Source organism: Drosophila grimshawi, unplaced genomic scaffold (genome assembly GCF_018153295.1).
Source record: "Drosophila grimshawi isolate 15287-2541.00 unplaced genomic scaffold, ASM1815329v1 contig_311, whole genome shotgun sequence".
Classification (NCBI taxonomy): Eukaryota; Metazoa; Arthropoda; class Insecta; order Diptera; family Drosophilidae; genus Drosophila; species Drosophila grimshawi.
The window spans coordinates 267,055-281,270 of NW_025063098.1; the positions used below are offsets into that span (position 1 = coordinate 267,055).

General features: G+C 36.7%; 1 long non-coding RNA gene across 4 annotated transcripts in view; it reads left to right on the top strand.

Moving 5' to 3' along the window:
- The window catches only part of LOC116805476, a 135,939-nt gene that overhangs the window by 74,147 nt on the left and 47,576 nt on the right, over positions 1 to 14,216 (top strand). For all 4 annotated transcript variants that reach the window (XR_004365208.2, XR_004365207.2, XR_004365206.2 and 1 more), the window contains one exon: positions 2,361 to 2,418. This is a non-coding gene — a long non-coding RNA (uncharacterized LOC116805476). The remainder of the gene's footprint in view (positions 1 to 2,360; positions 2,419 to 14,216) is intronic.

Below are 14,216 nucleotides of genomic sequence, written 5' to 3' on the forward strand. Positions count from 1 at the left end.
GACACACACACACACACACACACACACACACACACACATCAAAGGCCCAAAAAAATATGTACCAGCCCCGAAAAAAATAACGAAAAATATAGCACAAAACGCAACATTCGAATTGAATTTAAATGAGTTTTGTGCTTGACTTTGCCGAAGACACGCACATACTCGTACAGTGGAGCAAAACAGAGGGCGGGGTAATCAGAAGGAAAAAATACATAAATAAGCTCTGTTATCTTAGGCAGCCCGAATATTACATACCCTTTCCGATTGGAGTCCACATTATAACTAGATTTTATAAATAAATCACAAAAAAGAACCCATCTTTCCAATGGGAACTTTATGATGCTTTGGTAAACTTAGGGGTTTTATAAGAGACCTCATCTTTCAATCTGCCACTCCCATTGGGCCTGTATGCTATAGTGATCGTATCCGGCTATATGTACTCTCTGATAAGTCTCCTAGGAATAGGTTTAAAACTGAGAGACGAGTTCTCATAGAAAAAGTAATGAATTTGTTAACTATGAGTTAAATAATATCAGCAAGAAAAAAGCTTATTTTAGACTTCTTTATAGTCATGTGAAAGTCGCAAGAAATTGGAAATAATTTTTCTGAATTTTAGAAAACTATTCCATAAGCCCTTTTCTTGGAAAAGTAGAGCGAATTTGGAAAATTGAGCGCGATTTATTTTCTTAGTGTATGCATTCTTCAAGGGTTCGGAGTCGCCACCTCCGACTTCAAACTGCACAACAAAACTATAATACCGTCGGCAAGAGTATGAAAACCAAACAAGTGTCATTAGAAAGACGTGTGATAAAATAACAGATTGTGGCGCAGTGGCAACGTCAAATTGGACCGAACATGCCATTTGATTTTGGAAGAGTGAAATAGTATAGCAGTGGGTAATTTAGGCACACTGTGCATATGCATATCTATTCATATGCATATACACACGAATTAAGTCAGAGCTAACATCTTTATATACATACATATATAATTAAGAGCATTATTTTAATTTCTTAAGACTCCGAGTCGTCAGTTCTGCAGAGCTGAAGATTTTCTCGCTAGTGGGATATACAAATAATAATATTTTTACTTTGAATTAATAAATAAAATCTGTTTCGGTTAAAGTCAAAATAAAAACAAACAAAAACCAAATATTATTTCTATATATTTTGTTAAAAAAACACTCGATCGTCAATTTAAATTGCTGATTATAAAAAGACTTCATAATAATTTTTCGAATGAAAAATAACTTTTGTGTAACTGGTTAGCAAACACTTGTATTCGACACTGCCTGTTTCCTATTTAAGCATATATATAAATAGGTAGGTATATATATATAGATACACATATATGTATTATGATGTCGGGCTCGTTTTAATTAAGTCCAATCAGAGCCAATAGAATTAATTACAAAATATATTCGAAAATTTCGACGACGCAATTATATTTTTATTCTGCTTCATAAACAACTCGGCACGCAGATACATTTCGTACATCTATTTATCCACATGGCTACACGCATATTGAGGCGTCGGCCAGTGGAAGTAGGTCAAAGACATTAGGACAGCCAGGGAACCAGTGTACAGACAGACAGACTGAGACAGTTGGACAAGGCTGCTCATTCGCAGTGACACATCGCCCTGCGCACAACACAAAAGATATTTATAAATCGCATCGCATCGCATTACGCTCCCTTTGAGGCTGGCACCGTGTGTGAGAGTGTGTGTGTTTGAGTGCTTGTGTGTGTGTGTGTGTGTGAGTGTGTGTATGTGTACGTGTGTGAGTGACTGCCTGGGTATCTCATTTGGCGACACACAGGTCAGCTTGTGTGTGGCGTATGTGACTTCGCTTATGGAATCCATACACAAATGGCCACATTCAAACTTCGTTATGATGGGCTCCGTATCAAACCCCTGGCATACTTATGACAGAGACTATTTATTCGTTGCAAACCCTGTGTGCCTTCATCTGAGCAACGTATGCGAAAATCGTTTAATTTTTGTCAGCTTCTCTTATAAGTTCCGATGACGGGAGCAGATTTCGCCCGAAATGGTCTCCGCTGGGACTCATCAACAGCGACTGAGCGAATCACAAACATATACACACAAACATATGTACAGATATGTGAATGGGTATCAGCAATTATGATACCCTACAGCATGTGTTCAGTCAGCATATTAATTTCAAACAGCAGGCAGCAAGTGGACTTCCTCAACACCTACAAACTTATATATTAATATTTCAAAAGTTTGAGTTGTGTAATTTTTCTACAGCAATTAAAAACGGCTATGAAATCAGAAATGTGACTTTGACTAATTAAATAAATTAATAAAATATATATATTTATTATTTTATTACAGTATACACCTGGGATATGTCTTAACCGATCAGTGTCGACTGGAATGTGACAAATAACTTGTAAGCTTGACTATTAGATACCCTAAGCACTAATTACCACCTATTACAAGTAGAACACATCTTACATAGCAGAAGTAAGCGTTATAAGAAGCATATTTGAGGAGAATAAGGAAAAACACGTGATTTTACTAATTGAATCTTTAAATACGACATATTTAGTAGAATAGCTTAAAACAATAATTAGTCTGTGTATATTCATTATTATGATACGGAGATGGCTAGATCGACTCAGCTGCTGATGTTGATCAGGAATATATACGAGTATACTCTATGCAAACGAGGGCTCACCTTTCTGCCTGTTACACACACTTGCTCAACTTCAATATACCCCTTTTGGGAATACCAATAAACTAGTGATGCATACAAATTGATACTTTGATTTTTGCACAAATATGAATATATTTATCTGATCGAACTAAACCAATCTCCAATAAGTCGTATAGCGGCTACCTGCATGTACTCGTCTCAATGTGGGGGCCCAATGTGATTAGCCAATCACTAAAAATGCTGACACGTTTCAAATCGAACCGTAAACAACATCAACGAGCTCTATTCCCTATTCCGCATGTACATATATGCAAAATGTGTGCGCAGTCTCGAGGGGAAGGGCAGGGCAGGGTAGGAAGTGGAAGAGGAAGAGGGGCGCGATAAGTGATGGATAAGTGTGCGGTGGCAACACCTACAATGAGCTAATGGCCGCATTTATTGCCAAATTGCTATAATAAACAATTTGTTGAGCGTTTAACGAATTTTACTGCCGCCAGTAACAAGAATAACAAAGTCAGCCGCCGCATGCAGGAGGGGCAGGGGGAGCAGTGGGCCAAATGCGAGCAGCCATAAAAATGTTTATGATGGATTATGCTCGCTTGGCCCCCACCCTTCCCCCTCCCCTTCCCCCTAGCGGGTAGCGAAGACGAGCAGAGCATTCTCTCAGCCACTTGTGTGTTTTATGACACTTTCGATGTGGGGCACGTTGGGGCAGGTTACAGTACAGCTGTACTTGTGTCGCTGTGGTTGTGGTTGTGGTTGTGGACATGGTCATTAAGGCTGACGGCGCCACTCTCAAATTGACAATGTCAAGGTTAAAAGTATGCCACATAAAATGGCCATAAAGGTGTTGCAGATTGGCTGGCACTTGATTTCGGTTTGGTTTCTGTCCGCGGGGGGTGGGGAGTGGGGCCAAAAGCAAAAGCAAAAGCACGCACCAAATGACGGGGGGATATTAAAATTTTACGGTCAACGGCAGACGCTCGCCAGACACCGCAAATGTATACGCATTGTACATAGATAAACCAGAGAGTGAAAGAGACAGCAACAGAGAGAGAGAGAGAGAACGAGAGAGAGAGAAAGAGAGAGAGAGAACACATTCGATAGTAAAATAAAGCATTATTATGGCAACCATTAAGCGACAGACGACCAAGAAGCGACGTTAAGTGCCGCCCAAGATGTTGACGGAAGCTGATGCTCGAAGCTGAAGCTGAAGCTGAAGCTGGAAGCGGCCATAGACTCAACTCAACTGGTCTTGGCCGTGTCATATGACTCTCTCTCCCGGTCGTAAAAGACAAGCGCGCGACTTGACTGAAGTACACAAGGCTCCACTCCTCATCCTCATCCTCATCCACATCCACTGGTCGTTGAGCCTCTCAGCAACATGTCTTTACCTAATAGTAGAAGAGACTGTGCAACGTCTTGCGGCTGCATTTTTATGAATGAAACTGCTTTGCCTCGAGTAGTCTTCTGTCCTTTTTTTTTAGCTGTTTCTTGTTGTTTTTTAGTAGCATTTTATTGGCCTTAGTGTGTCACATTATGAGCAGCAAGTGCTCGTGAACAACAATGGCAATGAGTGGCAAGACAACAGCGAATTTAAATTTAAATGCTATGGCCACTGTTTGAAAATGCAAATTCTTTTCTTTTATTACTGATCGGTTGACATGCTGTGTAGATATAGTCGACTCGGAGATACTCTGTGCTGTGTCTTCCCTGAATCACATTATGCAAATTTTAATTCTTGCATAATATTGATAATTACTTTTTTAAATTATTATTTAAGGCTTATAAATGATTGTAATAGTCAGAAAAGAGTTTAAAAAAAATAAATATTAAATTATAAGCTTAAAATCAATAACTTTGGCATATGGTTTTTTGCTTAAATGTAATTAATGTTAAATAATGTAAAGGCTCACACCTCTAAAAAATTCGTATTACAAGTTTTGCAAAAATATTTAAATGTGTATTATTTTTATATATGTGATATGTTCTTCATACATATCCAATTCACCATTTCTTATAATTTAGGGAAAGCATCAAGCATGCGTCGGGTATTCATATTTCAGCACGCTTATTTTTAAATCCTTCCAATTGTTTAATCTAGTAATAATTCCGTTACTCAAAGAATATCTGTGACATACATGCATACATCATTTTAGGCGAACATTGTTTTTTGATAGAAGGATCTTCTGCACATCGTGCAAATTTTCTATATCCATAAAAGTTTATTGATTATTTTCAACCAATGGGGGTAATTTTATTCCAAGAATTCCATTTTGTCACCAATGATGTGATATATAGAAGAATTATGAATTAGTTATTTTAAATATAATCAAATTAAAGAAAACAAATTACTTTTAATAATTGAATTATGAGTTAGTTATTTTAAATCTAATCAAGTTAGAGAAAACAAATTACTTTTAATAATTGTGCAGCCATTTTTTGACCGTCGGGATGCAACGGATGGACGTTATAATATATATATATGTTATGATAATTTTATATTAAAAAATAGTTACATATTCATTCCCTTTTAATCAAAGAGCATTTAAAATAATTAACTAACGTGCAACAAAACCAAAAGCTTAAAATTAATATATTTGATTTTATAAGGAAAAAAAACGGGTGCTCTTAATTCAATTTCGCAGGGTTAATGTGCAGCTCCAATAATGAACTTTAAGATGATTGAACAAAATAAAACTTTCATGCAGTGTTTTGAGTTCTCCAAAATGAGAGAAGATTGATTCTTTTAACATGTTCGTTACTGCCAGCATCAAAGTGATGAGATTTTGGTCCACGGCGCGTAGTAAAAATCGATGGACACATTAAAACTATTTTTATTACAATTATTATTATTATTTTTTAATGGGATTCATTCACTGCCAACCTATAGCTGTTCCAGCCACTCTAATTACTACACGAATGTGAGAATCATTGCGGAGCTAAGTGTTCCTTTTCGTCCGAGTTAAAGGTAGATTGCTAGTGAGCTTCTCCAACTCCATCGCCCGCAAACCCTATACAATTTATCGCTATTCCAAGCAGATGTACTCGAGCCAACACCATTTTGGCTTGTCGATTAATGCAGTCGACAAAATTCGTGTACTTATCTTCGGTCTGTTCATTACATATTCCGAGTTAATACCCTCTAAAAGGCTATTATATTATTACCAGCATCATACACAAAAATGATCAACTTACTGTTTATGCTATCCAAAATAAAATCGACTTTTTGGCAGCAGATTTCTTTTTGTTTGTTGAATGCATTTCTTTATACCAGTAAAATGTGTAAGAGAAATTACTATTTAGCCGATATCCATGCTTGTGCTTTTAGAATAACAGAAGTTAAACATTTTTTATTGAAATTATGATTTTCTAAGACAAACAAATTCAAAATAATTTTCAACTGACCTCAATCAGAGCGATGCGATTTGTTATTAAACGTTTGTGTTCGTTTTAAGCAGCAGCAGCGATCTAAAATGTTTACCGCTTTGCCAAGTGAAACACATATGAAGCACACAGCAGCAGCAGCCATGCCACTTAGTTGCCATACTGCCTGCCATGTTGGACTCTCTGTCGTCTGCCGTCTGCCGTCTGTTGTCTGTTGTCGTTTGTCTTCTGTCATCTCCAGCTGGCTGTCGGCTGGGCTGGCTAGTAATAATTTATGCGGAAACACGTTTGGAGCGACCGCGCTTATCTGGCTGACGTAGACAGAAACTATGTGGCGAGCCGGTATGTTGGTATGGTGGTATATTAATTTGCATATTGGCTACGGCTAGTGACGTCTGGAGTCAACCTGCGGCAATGGCTCGGATATCAGGGGCATTTATATAAATATGAGTGATTTATTTGACAATTTTCAACAGCATTTATGCGGACGTGCCACGCATTTGGGATTAAGTTGTTTTTGGCCATGCCACGGAGAGACAAGAATTTAATGAACACTCGTCTTTGGATCTAGCAAAATGTGTTATATATAAAAGATGAGCTAATCCCCCATTTGAGATATCCAAGCTTATCGACGTACTGCAAGCAGTGCTCCAAACTTTTCTAAAAATTTGCATTCCACGCTTGCAGCCGAGAGACTTAACTGCAGTCGAGTAAACCCCATTGCAAAAACACAAAACACAAAAAAAAAAAAAAAAAAAACAATATATTTATATATAAGTACATATATATATACAGTTGAGGACAAAACGGATAAGCAGCTGCACCCAAAACGACTTCGACGTCGACTTTGACGCCGACTTTGTTTGCGCATGTGTCTCATATATATGCGATTCCTCTGCAAGGGGGGATGAAACGAGCTAGGCGACTGAACAGCGCCAGATAAATATGCCCAACGCACACACACACACACACAATGGTATTTATGCATGTGTGTGTCTGTGCATGTGTGTGCGGCAGCCATGTTTGATTTGTGCGCAGAGCAACCATCTCTCTATCTCTCTCTCCCTCTCGCTCTCTGTAGCCGTTTCACTCGCACGCTGTCACCAACACATGCATGGGTTACAGATATGCATGTGTGCGTGCATAAGGCACACCTAATGGGCGCCCTCTGCCGTGCATGCCATAAAGCTGTATGTGCGCTTGCAGTGCGCCAGAGGGCGCAAGTTGCGATGGTTCGGGTATTGGCTTAATCCACGTGCAGCTCGTCAAATTGGGTATTTTTCTCAGTCAATCGAATAACAAATTCAGAGAGAATGAAAAACAATTGACAAATAATAACAATAAATATATATATATTATTTTATTTATTTCATGATACCGTAAGTCACCTAAGACAAGTCAACAAATTTCTACTTAATATTATGTGCACATCGCAGTTTTGCAGCCGGCTTTTGTTTTTGTTCTTTGTTTTTCTTTTCGAAAAATGCAAAGACAGAGCTTTTTCATATTGGGCGTCGCTTATGTACACGGAGCTTTGCTGTGATATATACACTTATGTATGTGTTTGTTTGTGTGGCAAGCAAAACAAGGGAAAGCGAGGAAACCATGGTTATATAAAACTCTTAGGGACTGGCTCTGGGCACGGACAAAGGATACCAACATCCCTCGTGCTGTGATGCCGGCGAGATAAAAATCAATAAAAGTTTGTACCTAATACAAACAAGCAAAAATACACACTTGTACATACTACGAGCTACGAGCTTGAATTCTATATATTTATTTATATATATATGTATATATGTATATGTGTATGTACTTGAAACATTGAATACAGAATTCACGCACACCCACACACTTAATGAACAAATTTATGCGTTTTTGCAAAGGATTATGCTGCAGAAAATTTCATTAATTTAATTTAATATTGGCAATAAAACGAGCAACGAGCAACCAGCGACCACGGTCCAATTTACATACCAAGTGCGTAACTCGAAAGTGGGCTGCTGGCAAAAAAAGAGCCCAGCTTTAAATCAATTTTGGCATTCATCCAGCTGCCACACCCAGTTAATATATATATATATATATATATATATACATATATATCTACAGTCCTAAGCAACATTTCAATTTTCATATGGAACTTGGCGGAAGAGTTTTCGATTGCCTCTTAAATGCTGCACTTTGCCTTATCTCACTCCGCAAAAGGACAGTTTCGCTCCTCAATTTATTTTGGTACCTGACTCAGGCCATATATTTTCGGGTTATTTGTTATTCAATCTCAACAAATTACAAATTATCTAATTACACTTCGCATAAGCAATAACACAAAATATGACTTGGAGCTTAAAGTGTTCATAAATTGCTTTAATATGTATTTTGAGCACTCAAATTTGTCGTATAAACATTAAATTTGCACTTTTGTGGCATTTGTAATTCGAATTTCATTTCGCTTAAGTGCGTCATTTTTATTTTAAGTGTTAAGCAATATTTTATGCAATTTTAAAGCAAAATACCCACTAACTGTGAACAACAGGTATTAACTGGATCTGTCCGTCTTAAAATTTATTTTTAAAAAAGCTGAAAAACAGAAAAATGTTTAAGCTTGGAGTCAATCGCTAGAAAATTCAAATTTTTATATTACAAGATAGAATATTATATAGTTTTTATTTCTTTAATTTTATTCAAAATACCTTTATTTTGAAAATTCATTTGTTTCAACTCAAAAAAAAAAGTCAATGAATCTTGACTGTAATCGGATTTAAGATCATCTTTATCGTGAAGCCGGATAAAGCCTTATCCCAGATGTTAATCGAATTTAATTAAATTGTCTCTCCTTGTGTTGTACTATTTTGATGTATGATCTTTCTAAAAACTAAAATTATTTTTTATTTCATATTTCAAGTAAAATCTGATTTAAAATTACCTCCGTCTTGGAGCCAATCGGTCAAAAATTAAATGATCATTCCAAAAATTAAATTAATTTCCTTCATATTTCAATCAATGTGTATTGAAGCCAATTGTTAATATAATAACATGGGATTTAATTTAATTTTTTTCTGCTTTTTCATGTACTATTTATAAATTTGATCATTAAACGAATGAAATTTCATTTGCTTAAAATAATAAAAAAATATGTCAAAGAAACTTGATTTTAATCGGATTTAAAATCACCTGTTCCTTGGACCAAATCGAAAATAAAACCTTCTCGCAGATGTAAATATTACAATAAAGAATATAATTTACCTTTTCTCTCCGATTGTTACATTCAAAAATATTTGGATTCATATGTTTAAGCACAAAGAATGGGATCTTAAATCATCTCTGTTCTTATCGGCATGTGACGTACTAAAACGTTGGGAACGGAAGCTTGAGTCTATTCAAGCTTAGAACAAATATTTTCAGCCTATATGGTGCCCAGTTTACTATTCAAATTCATTGGGATAATAAACCGTTCAAGTTTTTATTGCCTTCGAGTTTACGACTGAGCTATTGGCCAAACAATTTCATTACAGATATTTTAGGTTGATGTTTGTTTGTGACGAAGAAATCTGTTAATACTTTTATCTGCCAACTACATTGTTTCCTGCTCTCGAATTTAACTAATAAGCTTGAGAAATATGCAAGTTAAATGTAAAAATGATAAACAAGAGATTCTGGGATTACCGACGCCTTTTTTGTGTCCGTTTGTTTTTACTCGACACGCAAATAACGCGCAGCAGGCAGTTGAAATGATTTTCAAGTAAAGTGAATGCTTTGAGAATTTTAATTGAGTTGCCACTTTTGCATCTGAAGAACGAAAAACAGACATTTTGTCTGCCGCCCAGATTCGAGTTCGGACTTGGGGCCTCAATTAAAGCATTTTAAAAATCACAAGGCATATTTTCATGGCGTGTCAAAGAAACGCATTAAAATGGGCGACGCAACGCGCTGCTCAGCTCAGCTCGGATCGGTTCGACTCGGCTCGGCTATCAATAGTGGCCTAACCCCGCCCGCGCCATAACTCACTTTGCCCCAGTGCACTATTCACAGTCACACAGCCATATCTGTTGCTATCTGTTGCCCCGCACTTGACTCTTGTTATAAGTACATCGGGGAACGATGTGGGACTCGATGGGACTCGTCGGCACCCATTGCGGGAGAGTTGGAGATGGAAATGGAAATGGAGATGGAGATGCGGCCGCCATTGAAATTCAAAGCGCAAACTTGCTGCATCGATCAGCTCCTTCGTTCTGATACTGATACTGATCTCATACTGATACTTGTATATGCCGCTCATATAGCACAATTTTTCATTTTCGAAACAGTTTAATGTCTGTTTTCCCTGCACGCGTAAAAGCCACTTCAAAATGAGCAATGTCTCCGATCTCGCAATTGCAAGCGTGCACCAAATCCAAATACAATTCCCAATTCCAAAATATGAACACCATCCCAGATCTCTTGGCACTTGACACTCAAGTGGCGATCGTCGCCATGCTCGTGGGCAGGCCAAACCTGAAAGGGCATTTCAATGGAAACTTGTTTTCAATATTTTGAAATGCATTTTTGTCATGTCGCTTTGGTTGTTTCCATATTTCCCGCTCGTATTTTATCAACATATTTCAACACCGCCGCTCAAACATAAGTCACCAGCGAGTCCCAAAGCCAGTTCAAATCTCAGTCTATGAGTTGACCCACGTCTTATCTTGTCCATTTATTTACAACTCAAAAACGGTGGAAACTTAAAAATAAATAAATTACTTTGCGTGCCCAGCTCTGGTTGGCAGAGAAGACAGAAATCTGCCTTTTCGTTTTGGTGTTTTGTTTTATTTTTAATTTGGAATACAATAAATATTTATTTCACTCTGTTTAGCTCCGACACCACTCATTTCTTGTAGCCACAAATTTTACGATCCTGAATTAACACATGTTCCGTTAACGTTAACAGATTGGTGCCCAATTTTTGACAGATCTCGTGGGAGTTGAAAGGGCTATTACTCCAGCTATTTCTTATTGAATTATACATTGCCTTTCAATATTTATCTGGACCCTTTGTCATGGAGAATTCTTATCAAGGCTTTTTGATATCTTTGTTGCTGTACTAAATCAATCAAGGATATTTCCAGTTCTTTAGCATAATCCTACATTGTCTGCATAATGGATTTTAAATTTGTCCAAAAAGTTAAAGTCATTTGAAATTCAAATGACATACCAAAATGGATACAATTTTGTTTATCATTTTTTTTCTTGATTTATTTATTTATTTATGCAATGCCGACTAACATCAATCGACACAGAAAAGAACAAAAAATAAACATAAATTAACTGGAACAGAATATTGAATACATATCCATTTACAATTTAAATTTAAAACATTTTATCACTTGTTTTCTTTTTGAATGATTGTATATACATATATTAAGACTGTCAACAAAATTCGTAATTGGTACTTGTGGCTATGCACTTTTCAGCAGACTGATAAAATGCTCACTATTTTAAAATGTTTAAATTTTAATTAATTTGTTTGATGTGGTCTAAAAACAGTCAACAAATTTAAAAAATGTTTTAAAAATACAAATTTAATATTAATTTAAAAATAAATCAACTCAACTAAAAATTACATATTATATTGCATAAAATTAAACTTGAATAATTGAAAGGAGAATTTAAAATTTAAAATTAAAAAATTATAGAAAAGTAGAGGATATATAATGAGTCAACATAAAGAAGGTTTTAAGTCAATTAGTTCCCAACATAAACAAATATTATTTCTATCTATTCTGCCCTTATTCAAGCGTGCTCCAATTAACGTTAAATTTTTCCGTTTTCGTTGTAACAAAACTCTTCGGGCTGCTTTTTTCAGTGCTCTAAATTATGAAATATATGTTTTTGTTTGCATGGAAAATGGAAACGAAAAGATTTTCCGTTTTCGCAATTATTTTTTAAAATATCATAGCCCACTTTCATATCTCAGTAATAACCGTAGCTTTCATATGCATGCTCTTCTGTGGATTAATCTGTTATTCACCCCAATTTTTCCAGTCCTGTAAGCGAAATACTTTTGAGTTTTGTTTGACATTTCTTAAAGGTTCTCAAAGATTTCTCAAAGATTCGTCGTGATAAGTCGTAGTTCTGAAATGGTAGTAAAACAAAATGAATAGCAGATATCTTATCTCCCTAGATCCCTTAAAAAAGGATTACAAAACTGTCAAAGCAAATTATGATCTGCGATTAGCTGGCATAAAAATAAGAAAATAATAGCCAATTTAAAAATAGGTAGGCAACAAAAACAAAAATTCATTGTTATTGTTTCTGTAGTTGCGGTTTATTCATAAAAAAATAATAACGGAAGGAGGAGCTATCCAATTTCAATGGTAGATATTGTAAATGTTGTCATTACATGGATTAAACTGAACATTTAAATGGTGGAAGCAGCTGAAGCCACCAAAGACAAAACCAACCCTTAAAAACTTTGACGGGTGCACCTGAAAAAAACGGGGTGTTTTCTTGCAATTTCTATGATGGCAACCATAAAATAAAGCAAATCAGGCGAGCATTCAAATCAAACTGGGCGGGATAGTCTTCGAGTATGCGAAGCGGCCTTTTTGCCGTTTTCACTTTCACTTTTTCCTTCCGTCGAACGACCTTTGATTTACAGCCGTATCCTTGCAGAGGCTCTGCCTGTGTGTGTATGTGTGTGTGTGTGTGTGTTTGTGTTTTTTACGATTCAGTCTCAGGGAATTGCAGCAATTGTCATCGCAAACCTTACAACCCTTTGTGCAACCTGACTAGACGTGGACGCGGCGGCGACTGCGACGCAGTTTCAGTTCCATTGAAATCGCAATAACCACTGAAGGGATAAGGATCTGCCTCTGGCTCTGGCTCTGGCTCTGACAATGCGTCTCAGCTGCCTGTTTGACAGGAGTTAAAAATCCATTTATGCCGCAAATCATAAAAAGATGCGCATTTTTTGACGTACCATGAAAATTTTGTGTTTTCGCTACACGAATTTTACGCTCGCAAGGGACGAGTCCCTAGTCCTTAGTCCTAACCCTAACCCCTTCGCGGCTGGGCACCTGATGCCCGGGCTTTGTCAACATTACAGGTAATCCCTGCAATTTGTGCAGACAACTTTCACTTTGAGACAAGTTCGACAGCGAGCTGTAATCCTGGGCAGAAATAAAGGACGCTCAGCTCAAGTGCAAGAAGCAAAAGCAAAAGTTACGTACTCCCATCGAGGGGCCTACAAAACTTAGTTTGATTAACAATTTCTTGTCTTGTAATTAGAAGCGCGGGCGGTCGCTCTAGGTTTAATTAATGGTATTCCAATTAAGCGGCAGCGAGGCCTCAATGGCCAATTAGGGCATGACCGCGGGTTGGGCATGACCGCTCCGTAATTACATTAAGTTCACGAGTCTTTCGCTCCTGCTGATGTTTGATGATTACTATCATTACTATTACATAATATGGGCTTTCGATTTTGTGGCACAATCAACGGTAACAGCAACGTCCATCTGCATATGTAACCAAAACGGAAACGGGCGCAGAAGGTCATAAGGGCAAATTGATCAATTGGGTAAAATTAAGTTGGCACTCTCTGGCAGTGCCTCTTGCCATGACTCGGGAGATTCGTGTCAAATTGTAGTTGATTTCATCAATAAATAAGCCAAGACATGGACACTTCTTACCTGGAGTTTGGCTTTTCCCCGACTCCACTGTTGGCCAACACCAGTGCAGAGTTGCCAGAAGGCCCGTTTGAGTTTCGAGGCATGTAAACAGAATTGTGACCAGCAGCTGAGAAAAGTGCCATTCAGAATATTGACCTTGTTCACAGTACCATAGTAAAAACATTAAAAAAAAACGATTGAAAAATTATAAAAATAAAATAACTGAATTACAGTTGAAATCATCTTCTAACATATCTACTAAAAAAAGGCAGACAAATTTTAAAATGATATATAATTACATAACAGTAGAATATCATCTTTAAAAAACCTTTGCACAGAAAGTTCATAGGTCACATGCAGGATATTGATCTATTCGTAGAAATAAATATACAAAATCGCAAGAAAAATATAAAAATAAAATTAATTTAATCACTTAATGTTTTTTTAAGTAAATAAAAATAATTGAATTACGCAAAACTGAAAATCATCTATTACGATCTC